Below are 15,407 nucleotides of genomic sequence, written 5' to 3' on the forward strand. Positions count from 1 at the left end.
AGGCACTCTGTTGACTCTCCTAGGTCCATATTTAACAATACTCAAGAAGGTGACGTGGCCACCTACTAAATAGCGATGACGAGAATTATATGGAAACTCAATTGATGCTTGGATGATCAGAAAAAAGTCGACACACTTAATACATATTGTTTTGAATTAGACTATTCCAATTACAAAATCAGTGAATTTTGTATCAAGTGGTACTTTACTTTATCACACTTTTTCACAACATCCATATTTTCGATGAATACATGTGAAGGATTCACGGATTGCAGATTCCACCTACATAAGGTTATAACCACACTAAATTACTTTGCTATCAATTGTTGACGTTACCCACGTATCTGACACAAGGAACTAAACGATTATTCTTTGTCTTTTTTCTCCTTATGACCGTTAGTAGTAACCTCTCTTACGGGATGTTACTTGTATACTACTAATTGATCAGTGTTCTATTTTACAATTGCATGCACATGATGCATATTCTAATAGGATCACACTGAACTTTCTTTATTGTTTAATAGACGTCGGACCAGTCTCTCTTGACATCCTGAGTTTCTAACCATTGCGACATGCATGAATTTGACTGCTTGTTTTTTGTGTTCTTCATACTTCACTGGTCTACTTGAACGTATTGAAAAGAATTGAATACAATACGGCATAGCATTTGAACCTATGGAATGGTGCTCTGTATGAAGTAATATCATGTACACCTCCAGCTTTATTCCAACAAACACAAATAACCACTGCATATTGTTTATATAGACCAGAAAGGAATTGCACACATTTCGTCCTTTGCTTTATCTATTATTGTCTTTACCTTTTGTATATATGCACAGTAGTCGACCTGTTTTTGACCAAGTCATGTCAAGTTAAAACCATGGTGATTCTCTGTGCAACCTTGCTTTATTTGAACATTTGTACTGTTCTTGTTTTAAGAATATAATTCATAAAATTAGCCACGCAAATAATAAAGAGGCTACCATAAAAAACCTAACATTGTTAATGGGTGTTTCATCACCACATGATTAGAATTCAGCACTAATGCATGGGTGCCTTTGAAAGGCTTAAAGGAATACACTGCTTTAAAATACTACAGTACGAAATGAGAGAGGACAGGAACACCCTATGTGTACGCATATTCTAATATTAGCTTATTATTGGCTTGATTTTTCCTTCTTTATTACCTTTCCCTCCCAATGCCTTTTTTGATAAAGCCTATTTGGCAAAACAGATGGTCATGCACGAGTCTATGATTCTCAAGGGCACAGCACTATGATTTTCATAATTTACTTTGATTGCAAGATTATTTATCTTAGATTGTGCACATACCTTTACTAACTCACGAGTTTTAGAACAGTATGTTCACTGTATGATTTTTTTAAATGCAATTTTGACTAGTTTGGGCAAGAGCTTGTACTCAGGGATAATCTCTTTGAAATATACTCAGGTTCATAGTTTGCGTACTGCAAAAAAGAATTGATCAGCAAGCCCAAGATTAGTAAAAACATAAACAATGTAACCAATTAACATGATATGTCATAGATTGGTGATTCAAATGTAACTTACTGGGTTAGTGATGCAATTTATGTCAATAACAATGAAACTGCCCGACAAAGCCCAATATTTATGGTTAATAAACAGGATTGGGGAAGCTGTAGGGGCTGGGTGCCAAGGGCCACTCTCTAATGTAGTGGCCAGAGAAGGTAAATGGAGAATCCCACAGACTGACCTGTCCAGCTCTACCCTATGGTGTTCACCCCGTCTCCCCAACTCTCACCTGCCACCCACCTTCTAAAGCCCCGAAGTCTGACCTAAATCTACAATGCCCTTGCCCCTATAGGATCTATGTCCCAACAGATTTCATTGGCACTATGGAGGCGAGCAAAGAAATGTGTGTCTTTCAGTAAACAATTCTTAGTTGTGTTTTTACGTGTGTGTATGTTGTACATTGATGTTATGATGTGTAAATAGTTATGGTCAGCATCATTGAAATGGGTTGCATGATCCAGGTTGCTGTAAAATGTTTACCAAGTTTCCAGGCAGTCTGGAATGTTATTGAGGTTGCTTGGGTGATGGCATGCTGGCCCAGAGTTCCAACCGGTTACAAACCACCCAGCGTATGGATTTCAAGGCAGTTGCCTAGCCTACTACTGCAGGAGGGCCTCATAACCTTGTGCCTAATAAAGACGTTTGGAACAGTTTGCCTGACTAATATTTCTTTTGACATAACAGATTTGGCGTCAAGCTCGTGGAACCCCAGCACCCTCCTGTCTTCAATTTCAGATTTTGCTTCTGCTGTCGCTCTCCATTCCATTGGCTTGTCCTGGTGTGCTTCTCTGTTGGATCCTGTCTGGCCTGTGGTGCGCAGTGACGGAGAGCAGGCAAGCCGCTGCTCGCTCTAGGAGTTAATTGTGGGCTACTCCGCTCTGTATCTGAGGCACAGGCTGTTTTCCCTGTGCTCCATGAGCCAGTGTTGGTTTCAGGCTGTGCCAGCACATCCTGTGGTGAAAACAGAGTAAAAGACCCTCACGCTTGAGATGTAACGTGTATTCCTGAGGCTTGTGGCAGTGATCCTATTGCTCTGTGTGAAGTCTCCTCATCCCAGTATTTTTGGATTTTGATGGATGTCACCCTCATCTTTGCTGCATCTGTCTGGGTGATCCTGCTGCTCTGCATGAAGTGTCCTCGTCCCAGTACTTTCGGATTTTGTTCAGGTCACCCTCTTCTTGGCTGCAGTTATCTTGGTTGGCAGTATTTCGAGTGGCAGTGTATCTTGGTGGCAGTATTTTGGCGCTGGCATCATGAACAATTTACCATGTCAGTTGTTACCCACGCCGGGGGAACCAGGTGTTAAATGGATTGCCTGGAAAGAGGATTTCTTGGATTATGTACCGGCTATTCATGGACCCAGTTATAGGGCCTCATTACACGTAGTGCGGTAAACCATGGTGCTATTAGCACCATGGTTCATGCCGGTAATTTACTGGTACCGCCTTGGAGGAAAGAGGAATTACTGCCCTATTCCAAGGTTGGGAAGGCGGTAATTCCGCCTTCCTCCATTGCCCTTCCCCATTCCCATTTTTGCCCCATAGGGCTCTATGGGAATGGGGAAGGCGCTAATTGCGGCACCGTAATTAGCACCCTGGTCCCTTTGCGGGTTGGTTTTTAATGCCTGCTAAAAAGCAGGCTTTATAGTACCAACCCGCAAAGGGACCTCGTAGTAAGGCGGTAAGGGTTTACCGGTACATGTGCCCTTACCGGTACCGGTAAACCCTTCCCGCACTACATGTAATGAGGCCCAAAGTATTGAGCATCAGAAAGCTATTCTAAAGCACTCACTGGGACATGAGGGGAGACGAATTTTCAAAAGCCTTCCAGCTTTGCAGCTGACAGCATCAGGTGCTGGTGAAGGTGACAATTTGCTTAATCCATATGAGGTGACACTAAAGAAGATGGATTTACATTTGAGAAAAAGGTTAGCATAATTCTGCAAAGATATCACTTCTCCACTAGTCACCAGGGATCTGAAGAATCGATGCAGGATTTTGTGACTGCACTCAGGTAACTTGCATTTAAAAGTAATTTTTTGAGTGACATATAATAAGAGAATTAAGGACCAGTTTATGTTGAAAGATGAGGAAAACAAAATAAGGGAAGACATATGGGCTAAAGGGGATCCCACCTTGGAGGAGGTGTTGGATCTCGCAAACAAGATTGAAGACATGTTGTCATGTGTGAAAGAGCTAGAAAGGAAGGAGTAAAAGAATGTGGGTTCTGCTATTTCGGCACAAAGACATAAAAAGACTGCTTTTACAGCAAAGAAGGGTTGGGCTGTAAATAAACAACCTGCTAGGAGTGATGATATATTCAATGTCATGCATTGAATAGCACCCTCACTCTTATATTAGAATATGTTATCGGTGTGGGAGTGTCTCTCATTTTGCCAGTAATGTTGAATGTCCAGGTAATAGAGTGGCCTGTGGGAAATGTGTCAGGAGAGGACACTTTTCTAAGTGCTGCAAACATGTTCAACAGAGAGGTGTCAGAGAAATTACTGATTTGGGGCTTTTCATTCTGAAGAAGAAGATTTGGGCAGCTGTTGTTCCGTGTTAGGGAGAATTCTCATTTCTGTGCTAATTCCCTTCAACCTTAGAGACCCCGAGCTCTTTTGCTGGACTTCAGGACTTTTTCATTTGAACCGTGAGTGAGACTCTTTTCTCTGTTTTTGGCGTCTGACAAACTCAATAGGCATCTACATTTTGTATGGTGACACACAGCACCTTTAGTGCAGTATCACAGAGAAATCCTTTAGATTTCTCATGAGGTTTAAATACCTTTTTTGTGTGAACTGCTGTTCCCAAGAATAGTAAAGTGATATTGAGTTTACTTACCTTTTTGCTTTGTATGTCCAACAAACATCATCTTATGTGGAGTGCTGGGGGCTTATCTAGTAGCCCCTTATCTTACATTCTCATGTAGCATCTATTAGGTCACCTGCACTACTTTAAATGGCTCATGGCAGTGGTTTAATTTTCCTTCCATTGTGTTTTTCTACCGCAGGCTAAATCCTCAGCTGCAGCATAGCAGCCACGGGTAACCATTTTGTCAAAATGGCACTGGTCTTCTTTTTTGCCATTTTCTGTTTGTGAGGTCTTTCTTGGGTTTTACTCTGTGCATTTAGGCAGATTTGAGCCCTTTGTTAATTTTGCCTTTGGCAGGCTTCAGCCCTAAAATCTCCCTCTGGCCTCAGTGTGTCTGGAAAGGCAGGATGTGAGGGAGGTTACCATATCTCCCCTGTCCTTTGACTCTAGGAATGCCTGAATGCAACCAGTCTTCATTGGCTGGCTGGCTGGCCTTTTAGGACAGCCACCCTGATGCGTGATTGACAGCTTAGGCTGTGCATGAATGGGAGATACCTGTTTAAAAGGCAAGGGTTTTGGAACCAAAGGTAGAGTCGACCACTGGGAGATACACCTGACAAAGAAACCGTGAACGAAGCTTGCTGCATCCTCCTGGACTTTTGAATTGCCCAGTGAAGACCTGCTGCTGTGCTGAAACTCCTTTTTTCAATTCAACAGAGAAGTCCTGGATGGGACAACTTCTTCCCTTGGGTTAGTGGGACCAACTAACCCTGAGATGAACGCCACTCGACCACCTTCCCCGACTGGCTGTACTTCTTTGCTGCTGCAAGAACGAGTGCCACAGGTCGAGAAATCCGTAGTTGAGTGCAACATCTGAAATCCAGCTAGAAGCTCCAGGAGTCTCTTAAGGACTCTCCAGAAGCAGGACGACCAGAGCTCAAGTCCCTCACCAGAGTGCCAGACCCAAGGAGTGAAGGAATCCCAACCATTATGCGAGTTCCACAACAGTGCTGTTTACTAAGCGCTGAAACTGCGAAGTGCCGCTGGACCGTAGCTGGTGTCAACATCCAAAGTGCTACGGCATGAGCCCTCCAGACGTCCTCCCTCTTGTACCCATGACTGAGGCTCAGGAACCCAGGGTGTGCATCGCTGCAAAAGGACAGAATCCAGTTTGAACATTCTTCTTCAAAACAGAGTTACAGTTTAGACCTGGTGTACTTACCTCACTGTCTTTAAGCTGTGTTTTGCTCAGTTGAGATATGCAGTGGCTTAGCTTTAGAGTTGATTCCAACTTGTTTTTTCACAGTCTTCACAGCTTGTGACCTTACAATTAAAGTTTCTACAAACTCTCTAACTTTGTGCAAGACTGTGATTCTAAGAAGTGTCTCTGCTCCATAGACTATTTCCAATTTACTTTGGCTGTCCGGCTCCCTGCAGACTCTTCTAGTCCATTGGCTTTGATATTGTTTGTCCCTCATAGGTGGTAACTTGCTTTAGACTGTTACTGCTGGGAAAGGCTTATCTAGTCTTCATTAGAAGATTTATTGGTCTTCACATATCCTGAGAACCTGTTTAAGCTTTTTCCTTCCTTAAGCCGTTCCTTTCTGCAAACCTCAGAATCTGCAAGGTGTAACTAGTGGGATATATCAATGCCATTACTGTCCTTGTGATTGAAGTCACCTCGGGGTGTAGGGATTGTGTAAGCAGCATATCCAAAGATTATCCACTAACTTGTTCTGATTCTGAAAAGTGATTTTAAAGCATATTTACATTGTTATATGTATTGCCTTTTAAAGAACGCTTATTTAAAAATTGATATTAATGAAATAAATAATTATTTATAACAGAAACCTTGAGTGCAAGTGTTACCTGGTTACTTGTATTTAGGAATGCCATTGCTACAGCTCACATTTATCCCTTTTGAGATAGGCCTGCCTGTTCAGTCGCACTGCCAACATGTGTAGTACAGACCTATACCAAAAGGTGGGTTACCTAACACCAAGCAGATAAGTGTTGTGTAGTCTGACACAGTGTGACTGCATCAATTCTTTCCGAAAAGTCGGTGAGTGAGGTAGGTCCTGCAAGAGGGGCAAACAGAAAACCCCACAGTGTGATTGTAGTGGATGGTGTTGGAGTGTGCATGTTGATTGACTCAGGATCGTATATACGATCATCAACAAAGAAGTGTGGAAAAACACATTTTCAAGGACTTGTCTCATGCCATCAATTATTAATGTGAGTTCTTATGGGGGTACCCAAATTGGTATTGTAGGATGTTTTGTGGCCACACTGCAGTGGCAAAGCAGACACACTAAGGCTACAGATTATGTTTCTGAAAAAGGAGGGTGTTCTAGGGTGGTACCAACAGTCAGACATGGACATAGTGATTGATCACAAAATTCCAGGAGGCACAGCAGTTTTAATGAACAGGAGTAAAGGGAAGGCAGAAGATAGTTTTAGTGACGTCTTCAGTGAATGTCTGGGCTGCGTGAGAGGTTATGTACAAACAAGGAAGTTAAAGGAGGGAAGGATCCCTATGGTATCTAAACATAGGTGTGTTCTGTTGTAATTGAGAGATGAGGTCTCTAAAGGAATAAAAAGGTTCATATCTGAAGAAATAATTGAACTTGTAGTGGCATCACAGTGGTGTGCTCCAGTGGTCTTGGTAAGATAAGGAAGTGGAGTGGTTTGCTTTTGTGCAGACCTTAGAGTGCTCAACAAATGTGTGGTTGTGGACCGATTTCCCCTACCAAACATTGGGCAACTGCTGCGTGTTATTGCAGGTGCAAAGGTATTTTCCACTCTTGATCTCGCCTCGTATCACCAGGTGGTCCTGCATCCCGGATAGCGTGATCTTACTGCCTTCATAACATATGATGGAACTTTTAGATTTAAGAGAATGCCTTATGGCCTAGTTGCAGCTGCAGTCATTTTTTTCAGAGAGTAATGAACTCCATTTTGGGAGGAATAAAGGGCATTGCTTTTTAACAAGATGACATTTTAGTCACTGGCTGATGAGGTGGATCATGATAATAAATTAAGCATTGTTTTGAAGAAGTTACGAGAAGCAGGCTTAACGTTACAAAAAGCGAAGTGCCAATACAGGATGTTAGAAACCGATTACCTGGGGCACAGATTAACTGGAAATGGAGTCTGTCTTAAGGAGGGTTTTGGGAAGGCGATTCAAGGGTTAGAAGCCCCAGAGGATAAACAAGGAGTACTCGCCTTCCTATGTGTTCCAGAGTATTGTGAGATGTTTATATGGAATTTCTCGGATTGTGTGATAACATAAGAGCTTTATGTAAGAAGGATGTTGCTTTTAAGGGGACCGAGACCTGTGAAGGGGAATTTAATTAAATCAAAGAGATGATCTCAAAAGCACCCACTCTGGCTTATTTTGCCACCAGTAAGGAAGTGTGCATCATGATTGGTGAGAGCACCACATGGTTGGCTGCTGTTTCATTACAGCAGGACAAAGATTTTGAGAGGATTTGGATCTGATTTTGATTTAATTTATAATCGTGCACCTGACGAAGCTAATCGTGTCTGGGTGCCAATGTATTAAATGATTGTAACTCATCTATCTGTGAGGCACTTATGAGTACTAAGACAGGTTGGATGATATTGTATGTATATTTGTTCTATATAAAGCGCTTAAGCAGAAGCTCTATATAATAACACATCATTATCATTTGGCCTTGGACATCTGCTATTATGCACAATAATTTGGTAATATGGGCCTATACCCACTGCTATTAACGATACATATGGTGATTAATTCTTGTATGAAATGTATATCACATTACAGAGATATTGTAACAATATTTTTGGCTATGTGATGCCGCTTCCTGTTTTGTCAAGGGGTAAAATGTTGTGTTCCATCGCTTCCCTTGATGTCACTTTGGGTCGAATGACATCACTTCCTGTGATGCCGTCAGAGGTCAAGGGTCATGTGATGTCACTTCCGCTACCCTTGGTATTTTGGTGAAACGATGTACCCGTGTAGAATTTGGATTTGTATTGCAGGATGAGTAGTGCTGCCAACAGGTATGCGAAAAAGATTTCTAGAAGAAGCACATAGTGGACATTTGGATATTGCAAAAACCAAGGTGATGGTGAGGTGCAGAGTCGGGTAAAAAATTGCAGTGAGTGTCTAGCCTCTGACAAGGTGCTCAAGACTCAAGTTTAGCCTCGGAGGCCCCTGGAGTTTCCCACTTTACCATGGGAGCTTGTGGCATTGGACCCAGCCCATGCCAAGGAAAGGTGTTAAGAATTTCATTTTTGGTTTCATGGACCTATATTCAAAATGGGTTAAGGTCAAGACAGTGGAAGTTACAGATTCTAGGGCTGCTATGGGTATTCTGGATGAGGTGTTTCTGCGTGACTGATAACATGGTTCAGTTTACGCCAAGAATAATGAAGGAGTTCCCAAGGAACGTTGGTGTTGAGCATCACAAAACCCTCTTTGTTCCATCCCTCAACGGACGGGGTGGTCGAGCGATTTAACAGGACGCTAATGCAGAGCATCAGAATGTTTGTGCAAAGGGGCAATGGGTGGGAGGAGAGCATAAGGAAAACAGTATATGCCTACAGAACGTCACCACATGCCACAACAGGGTTAATAACCTTTGAAGTGTTAAGAAGAAGGAAAGCAGCCACATGTGTATGGCCTCCGTGGTTAGGGAGGAAAGAGTTTGCAACGTGGGATGAGGAGGTTTTGATCAGCAAGAATGAAAAGATAAAGGAGAAGTACGACTTTGAGAAGAAATCACGTCTTACTTAGGTGGGGGAAGGTGAGAAAGTATAGGTTTATGGGCCCTGTGGTGTGTTTAAAGGTGAGAGTACATTTAAGGGACCGCTGGAATTGAGGAAGGTGTTCAGGGATGCAGGTCAACTAGAGGAGGGTAAGGTGTGGAATAAGAGTGTGATTGCCAGAAGGAGTGAGAGGATTGCCAGAAGGTTAAGAGAGTGTTACAAGTCAGTAGTTATTGACATTGTGTTAGGAAGGGAGGTGTGTTAGGTGTGTCTTTACCTGTGTGTGTGTTGCACATGGATGTTATGATTTGTAAATAGTTATGGTCAGCATCATTTATATTGTCTGCCTGACCCAGTTTGCAGTGAAATGTTTACTAAGTTGCCAGGCAGCCTGGGATGCTTTTGTGGTTGCTTGGGTGATGGAGTGCAGGCCCATAGTTCCAACCCTGGGTATAACCCACCCAGCGAATGGAGTTCAAGGCAGTGCAGAGCTTACTACTGCAGGAGTCCTCATATCTTTGCATTTAATAAACACGTTTGAAACTTTACCTCCACCTGTTGCATATGAACGGAATGCTGAGACTGATTGATGTAGAATGCAGAGTGAAAGAATGTTGTCTTATGAGTGGGTTCTATGGAGGTCAGGTGGGAGTATGTGATCCCTGAGAGAGGATGCCGGTGGATGTTATCTGTCCCTATTACTTACCTGACTCAATGTACTGGACCTGATGTACTTGGAACTTAGCAACGAAGTTAACGGCTCATCTAGAGATGTCAGAGTCATTATTGGCCAGCAACACAACTTAACTGTTTGCCTGACTAGTGTTTCTTAGGACATAACAACAGAGTTACAGGTAGAGGCAGTGACACATGCATGGGAGTGTATTAAATGTGCTAATTCAGCTCCAGATAGAGGACACACATACCACCTATGAGAGTGATCAAGAGGGGAGGGTGCACCTCCTACGGAGGAGGAAGGCACGGGTACACCAACGAACTGCTGTCACACCATGAACAAAAAGCCTTACCGGAAAATGCGGGAGGTAGGGACACACAGCACATGCCATAGGCTCGGGGAACACTTGCATGATATTCTTAGATATTGGACAATGCCTGATAAACACATTTAGTGTGTCCATGCCAGGGAAACCTGCTCTGAACACATGATCAGCCCACCACGGGCCAGACCGATGCAGCTAAGACAACTCTGGGTGATGTAATAGCAGGGCAGCAAGCCAATCAATGGACACAAGTGGGTAGAGAGGAAGTGGACCCGAGCCAGTGAACCGTTCACATGGCCACAAGTGCCTATTGGCAGATGCTGTGGTAAAGGGACAGTGAACAGAGTGGCGTTCCTGGGAGGACCAATCAAATGGTTTCTATGTGACCCTGGTAGGTGGCCGTCCTTCAGAGTATCCACCACAAGGTTTGTGAAGGTCGTTTTCTAGTAGGTAGTGTGTGAATGTTTCCCTTCCACTCCTCCACGACCATCATTAATGTATACTTAAATGGTACAGTCTTGGTCCAGGGGCCTCATGCTAATCTCCTCCTTTTCAATAGATGCTTCCTGCGTCTCATCAACTTTGTTTCTTTTCCTGTTACTCCTCTCTATCCCTCTGTGGGTCCTCTGTTGCTGCCTTCATCCGCCACCTCTCCGGCTCCCCCGCTGCTTCTCTGGCAGCCCTGCCTTCTCCTCCTTCTGCCACCTCTCCGGCACTCTCTTCCTCTTCTCTGACTACCCATCCTTCTCCTCCTTTCTCCTTTGCCCATTCCCAGGCACCCCTAACACTTCCACAGGGCGTATCTCTTGCATGTACACCTCCACAGAAGTCTTACAAAGGTGGCAACCTGTTCCACATTGCTACTCTTAACTCTCACTCTGCTGTCAAACACTCCTCGGACATCTGCCATCTCCAGGAAGAGCTTGTTTTGGATGTACTCGGTCTCACGAGACTTGGTTCGTGGCCAGCTCTGACACAAGTTTTGACACTCTCCTCCTACAAGATCCTCTCCGAACCCAGCACTAAACGCCCTGGCGGGGTTGTAGCAGGGTTGTAGCCCTGATCTTCCCAGAGTGAATTCCTGCTTCTATCATTCCTACGCAGACCTACTCCTCCTTTGAATGCCTGGTATGCAGGCTCTCTATCTCTCCTGGCCCCTCTCTCTCACTGTGGCCACAATCGGTGGCCAGTTAAAATGTCGAATGAATAATTTCGAATGCATTAATTTCGAAAAAAATAATGTCGAAAAAAAAATGTTGAATATTTATGTTTTATTTTATATGTTTTTTGGGGGTTTGGCTAGTAAAAAAAGGGTTATTAAAAAAAAACAAGGGGTTGGAGGGGAACCCCCATTAAAAATGTTTTTAAAAAAAATAAAATAAATTTGACATTTTTTTTCGACATTATTGATTTGAAATTATTGCATTCGAAATTATTGAATTTGAAAATATCACTATAAACCATCACAATCTACAGGCCGCTTGGCCAGATCGCCCTCTTCCTTTCTGAATGGGCTGACCTCTCCTCCTCCCTACTTGCCACTACCATTCAACTTCACCTCAGAGACCTGATCATCCTCTTAGATGCTACTAGCTCGTTTGTAACCTCTGCAACTCCCTCTCTCTTTATTCTACCCTCTGGCCGACTCACTCTGCAGGGCACACTCTGGATGTCCTGATCTCTTCAGACCTCTTCCTATCTAACCCTCTCAACACTCCTCTCCCTTGGGCTGACCACTTTCTTCTCTCCTCTCACCTTTCACTTTGTGTGCCTCAGATTAAGCCAACCCCAGCACTGCAACCCACATTTTTGGTCCTACGGTCCATGAAGCATGTATCAGTGGAGGCTTTTGCTGCTACTTTATCTCCTCCTCCTGCACCTTTGGTTGACTGACAGATTGACACAGCCCTCTCCAACCTTCATCTTTCTATATCTAACATTCTGGATGTCCTTGCCCCTGTCATAATGATTCATTTGAAGCCTGCATCAAAACGTAACTCTTACTACGATTCTGACCATGTTACCCTTAAGCGCAAGTGTAGGGTTGCTGAGAGGAAATGGAGGGCATCAAGCACACCCTTTGACAAAATGGCATGCCGCCTGCTCTAAAGGCAATAAAGACTCTCTCTCTCCTCTCTGAGAAGAGAGCCTACATGAAGCCTGTGTCTCCGAGGTATCTAACAGCTAGGATGAACTTTACCAAATCTGCTAGGAGCAGGCCAATCCTGCTGCAGTCTCTGCCTCTCCTGTTCTCTCCCAGGCCCCCTGCACAGCTTTCGCATCTCATTTCACAACTAAAGCTCTGGACATCCTGTACACTCTCTCTACTTCTACTTCCTCTTCCTCTCCCTCCACCATTCCAGGCCCCACTATGACCGTTTCTCCTCTGCCTTCCTCCTCTGTCCCCCGTTCACTCCTGATGATGTTTCTAGACAGGTCCGATCTATGAAAGTCTCTTCAAAGCAGCTACTCCCCTGTTCCTCGAAAACCATTAAGGACCACATTGACACCCTTGCTCCAGCCTTGGTTAATTTCTGCAATTACTCTTTTGCCACTGGAACCTTATCTTCCCCCCTCAAGCACTCTCTTGTGCACCCCCTTCTTAAGAAGCCCTCTGCTGATCCTTTCTCTCCAGCAAACTATCGCCCGATCTCCATCACTCCTTCCCTGGGCAAACTCCTGGAAAAGCTGGCCATCTCCCAGCACTCCTGAACACCTGTGAAGACTTGCTCTCCAATCTTGACTCTAACCTTCAATCTGTCCTCATTCTACTTGATCTATCCTCTGCTACACAGTCAACCACTCCATTCTACTCAAACATCTCTGCGACAACCTGGGAGTCTCTGGTCAGACCATTGCCCAGTTGACCTCCTTTCTCTCTGAGGGTTTCCCAGGTCCAACTTGGGTCTTTCCTCTCTTCTATCCCTCTCTCTACGTGTGGTGTTCCCCTGGCTCTTTAACCACTACCTGGTACCTCTGGCCCACCACAGCTATACTTTCTGCTCTAACTTTCAGTGTTATGCAGATGACACCCAGCTCTCCTTCAGGCTCCCTACAGCCTCTTCTGCTCCTTCTCTCATACCAGAATGTCTGTGCGCAATTCAGGAACGGTGTGCCTACAACAATCTCTGCCTTAATGCCAGTAAGACTGAGATCCTCCTCAGTTCCACAACTGCTCCTGCCTTGCCTCTCTCACTCTCGCTGCCCACCCTGGACTCTCTACCTGCTCCTCCCATCAAAAATCATTTTGTTTCCAGCCCGCTTTTCACTATTTGCAAGCACACCTCCAGTGTGCCTGAATCAAGCCCAGCTCCACTCAGCCTGCATTGATAAGGCTACAGAGAGCCTTGCCGCCATAGTGCACACGAGGCACCCAGCTACTCCAAGATGGCCGTCCACTGTTGCCTGCAGCCCCGTATGTCTAACTAGGCTGCCAGCAGCCAGCCGATTGGCTACTGGGCCCATCTCTTGCCCCCATTGGCGGCCGGCAGGCAAAGCCGGCCCACTCTTCCCAAGGCCAACGGGAGGCAAGGCTATCACCTGTTTTGTGCCTGTTTTGCCTTGTCTGCCATCTGCCAGACCCCCCGGCCCCCGCACCAGACTTCTCCAGAGGTAACACTTTCCTTCCTGCCAACCTGGTTGACTTTTATCAACGCTCTTACAACCAAATGCTAGTAAGCCTCCTGTGTTATTATTGAACTGAAATTGTTTTACTTAGATCTACTGCTGCACTTGCCAGCCCACCCCACGAAACTACTATACCTCATGCCAGACTGTGAACAACACATCCCTATAACCTTGCTGCCATACTGCTACTCACCTACTTGCTCATGGTTTACCTACCTGCCTGCATAGTATTTTGAACTAATTGTGATTTTCGCACCTAGTTAGACCCTTGCTGCCCTATTGATTCTACTGATACCAGTTGTTGCACCTTACCCTAGCCCTGCCTGATGCTAGTCACTGTGCCTCACCTGTTGCTGCTACTAATGCTTGATACTCGATACTTGATGTTACCTGATGTGCCTGACACTCGAATCTAGCTGTGCTGTATTCTGCACTGCATTCCCTGATGTGCCTGATATTTGAACCTAGCTATGCTGTATTTTGCACTGCATTCCCTGATGTGCCTGACGCTTGAATCTAGCTGCGCTGTATTCTGCACTGCATTCCCTGATGTGCCTGATATTTGAACCTAGCTGTGCTGTATTTTGCACTGCATTCCCTGATGTGCCTGACACTCAAATCTAGCTGCCCTGTATTCTGCACTGTATTCCCTGATGTGCCTGATATTTGAACCTAGCTGTGCTGTATTTTGCACTGCATTCCCTGATGTGCCTGACACTCGAATCTAGCTGCCCTGTATTCTGCACTGCATTCCCTGATGTGCCTGATATTTGAACCTAGCTGTGCTGTATTTAGCACTGCATTCCCTGATGTGCCTGACACTCGAATCTAGCTGCCCTGTATTCTGCACTGCATTCCCTGATGTGCCTGATATTTGAACCTAGGGGTGCTGTATTTTGCACTGCATTCACTGATGTGCCTGACACTCGAATCTAGCTGCCCTGTACCCTGCCACCTTATCTATAGGCCCCCAGGCTCGGCACCGACCTTTGTCGGTGAAATATCCACTCTCCTCCTTGACCAAACTAAAAATAACTCACAATCATCCTAGGCGACCTTAACTTAGGCCTTGGTGACCCAAAAGATCCCGTGGCACTAGATCTGGAGAATGTCCTAACTGACCTCGGCCTTACCTTGTACATTCAAGAACCCACCCATATCAAAGGCAGGACCCTTGACTGGTTAACCGGCTCTAACTGCAATATCAAGGTTCTCGATAATACCCCTTGCTTATGGTCTGACCATCACATTATAACTTTCAATATCGAAGCAACTCCGCGAGCCCCGACACCGATAGCCCCAGCACTCCCTACTAGAAGTAAAAAGGACATAACTAAGGAGAAACTCCTCCCACTGTTACTCCCCTCCCTCAATGCGGCCACCTACACCTGCTCTGATCCCACCTCCCTAGCAGACACCTATAACCAAACTATGCTCACGGCTATAGAATCTATAGCACCCATCAAAATTAGGAAGGCCAAACCGCGAGCACATCTTAATTCATGGTTCACCCCACAGTTAAGAATGCTCCGCAAAGTTAAACGCTGTGCTGAAAATCGCTGGAAAAGCCACCCTTCTGATGATCATAAAGATGGTTTCCTTCTTGCCTTACTCACCTACAAAGATGCTATCATTACTGCAAAAAAAGAGTCTCTTAATA

The sequence above is a fragment of the Ambystoma mexicanum genome, chromosome 1p (genome assembly GCF_040938575.1).
Source record: "Ambystoma mexicanum isolate Mex_15411 chromosome 1p, UKY_AmexF1_1, whole genome shotgun sequence".
In the NCBI taxonomy this organism is placed as follows: Eukaryota; Metazoa; Chordata; class Amphibia; order Caudata; family Ambystomatidae; genus Ambystoma; species Ambystoma mexicanum.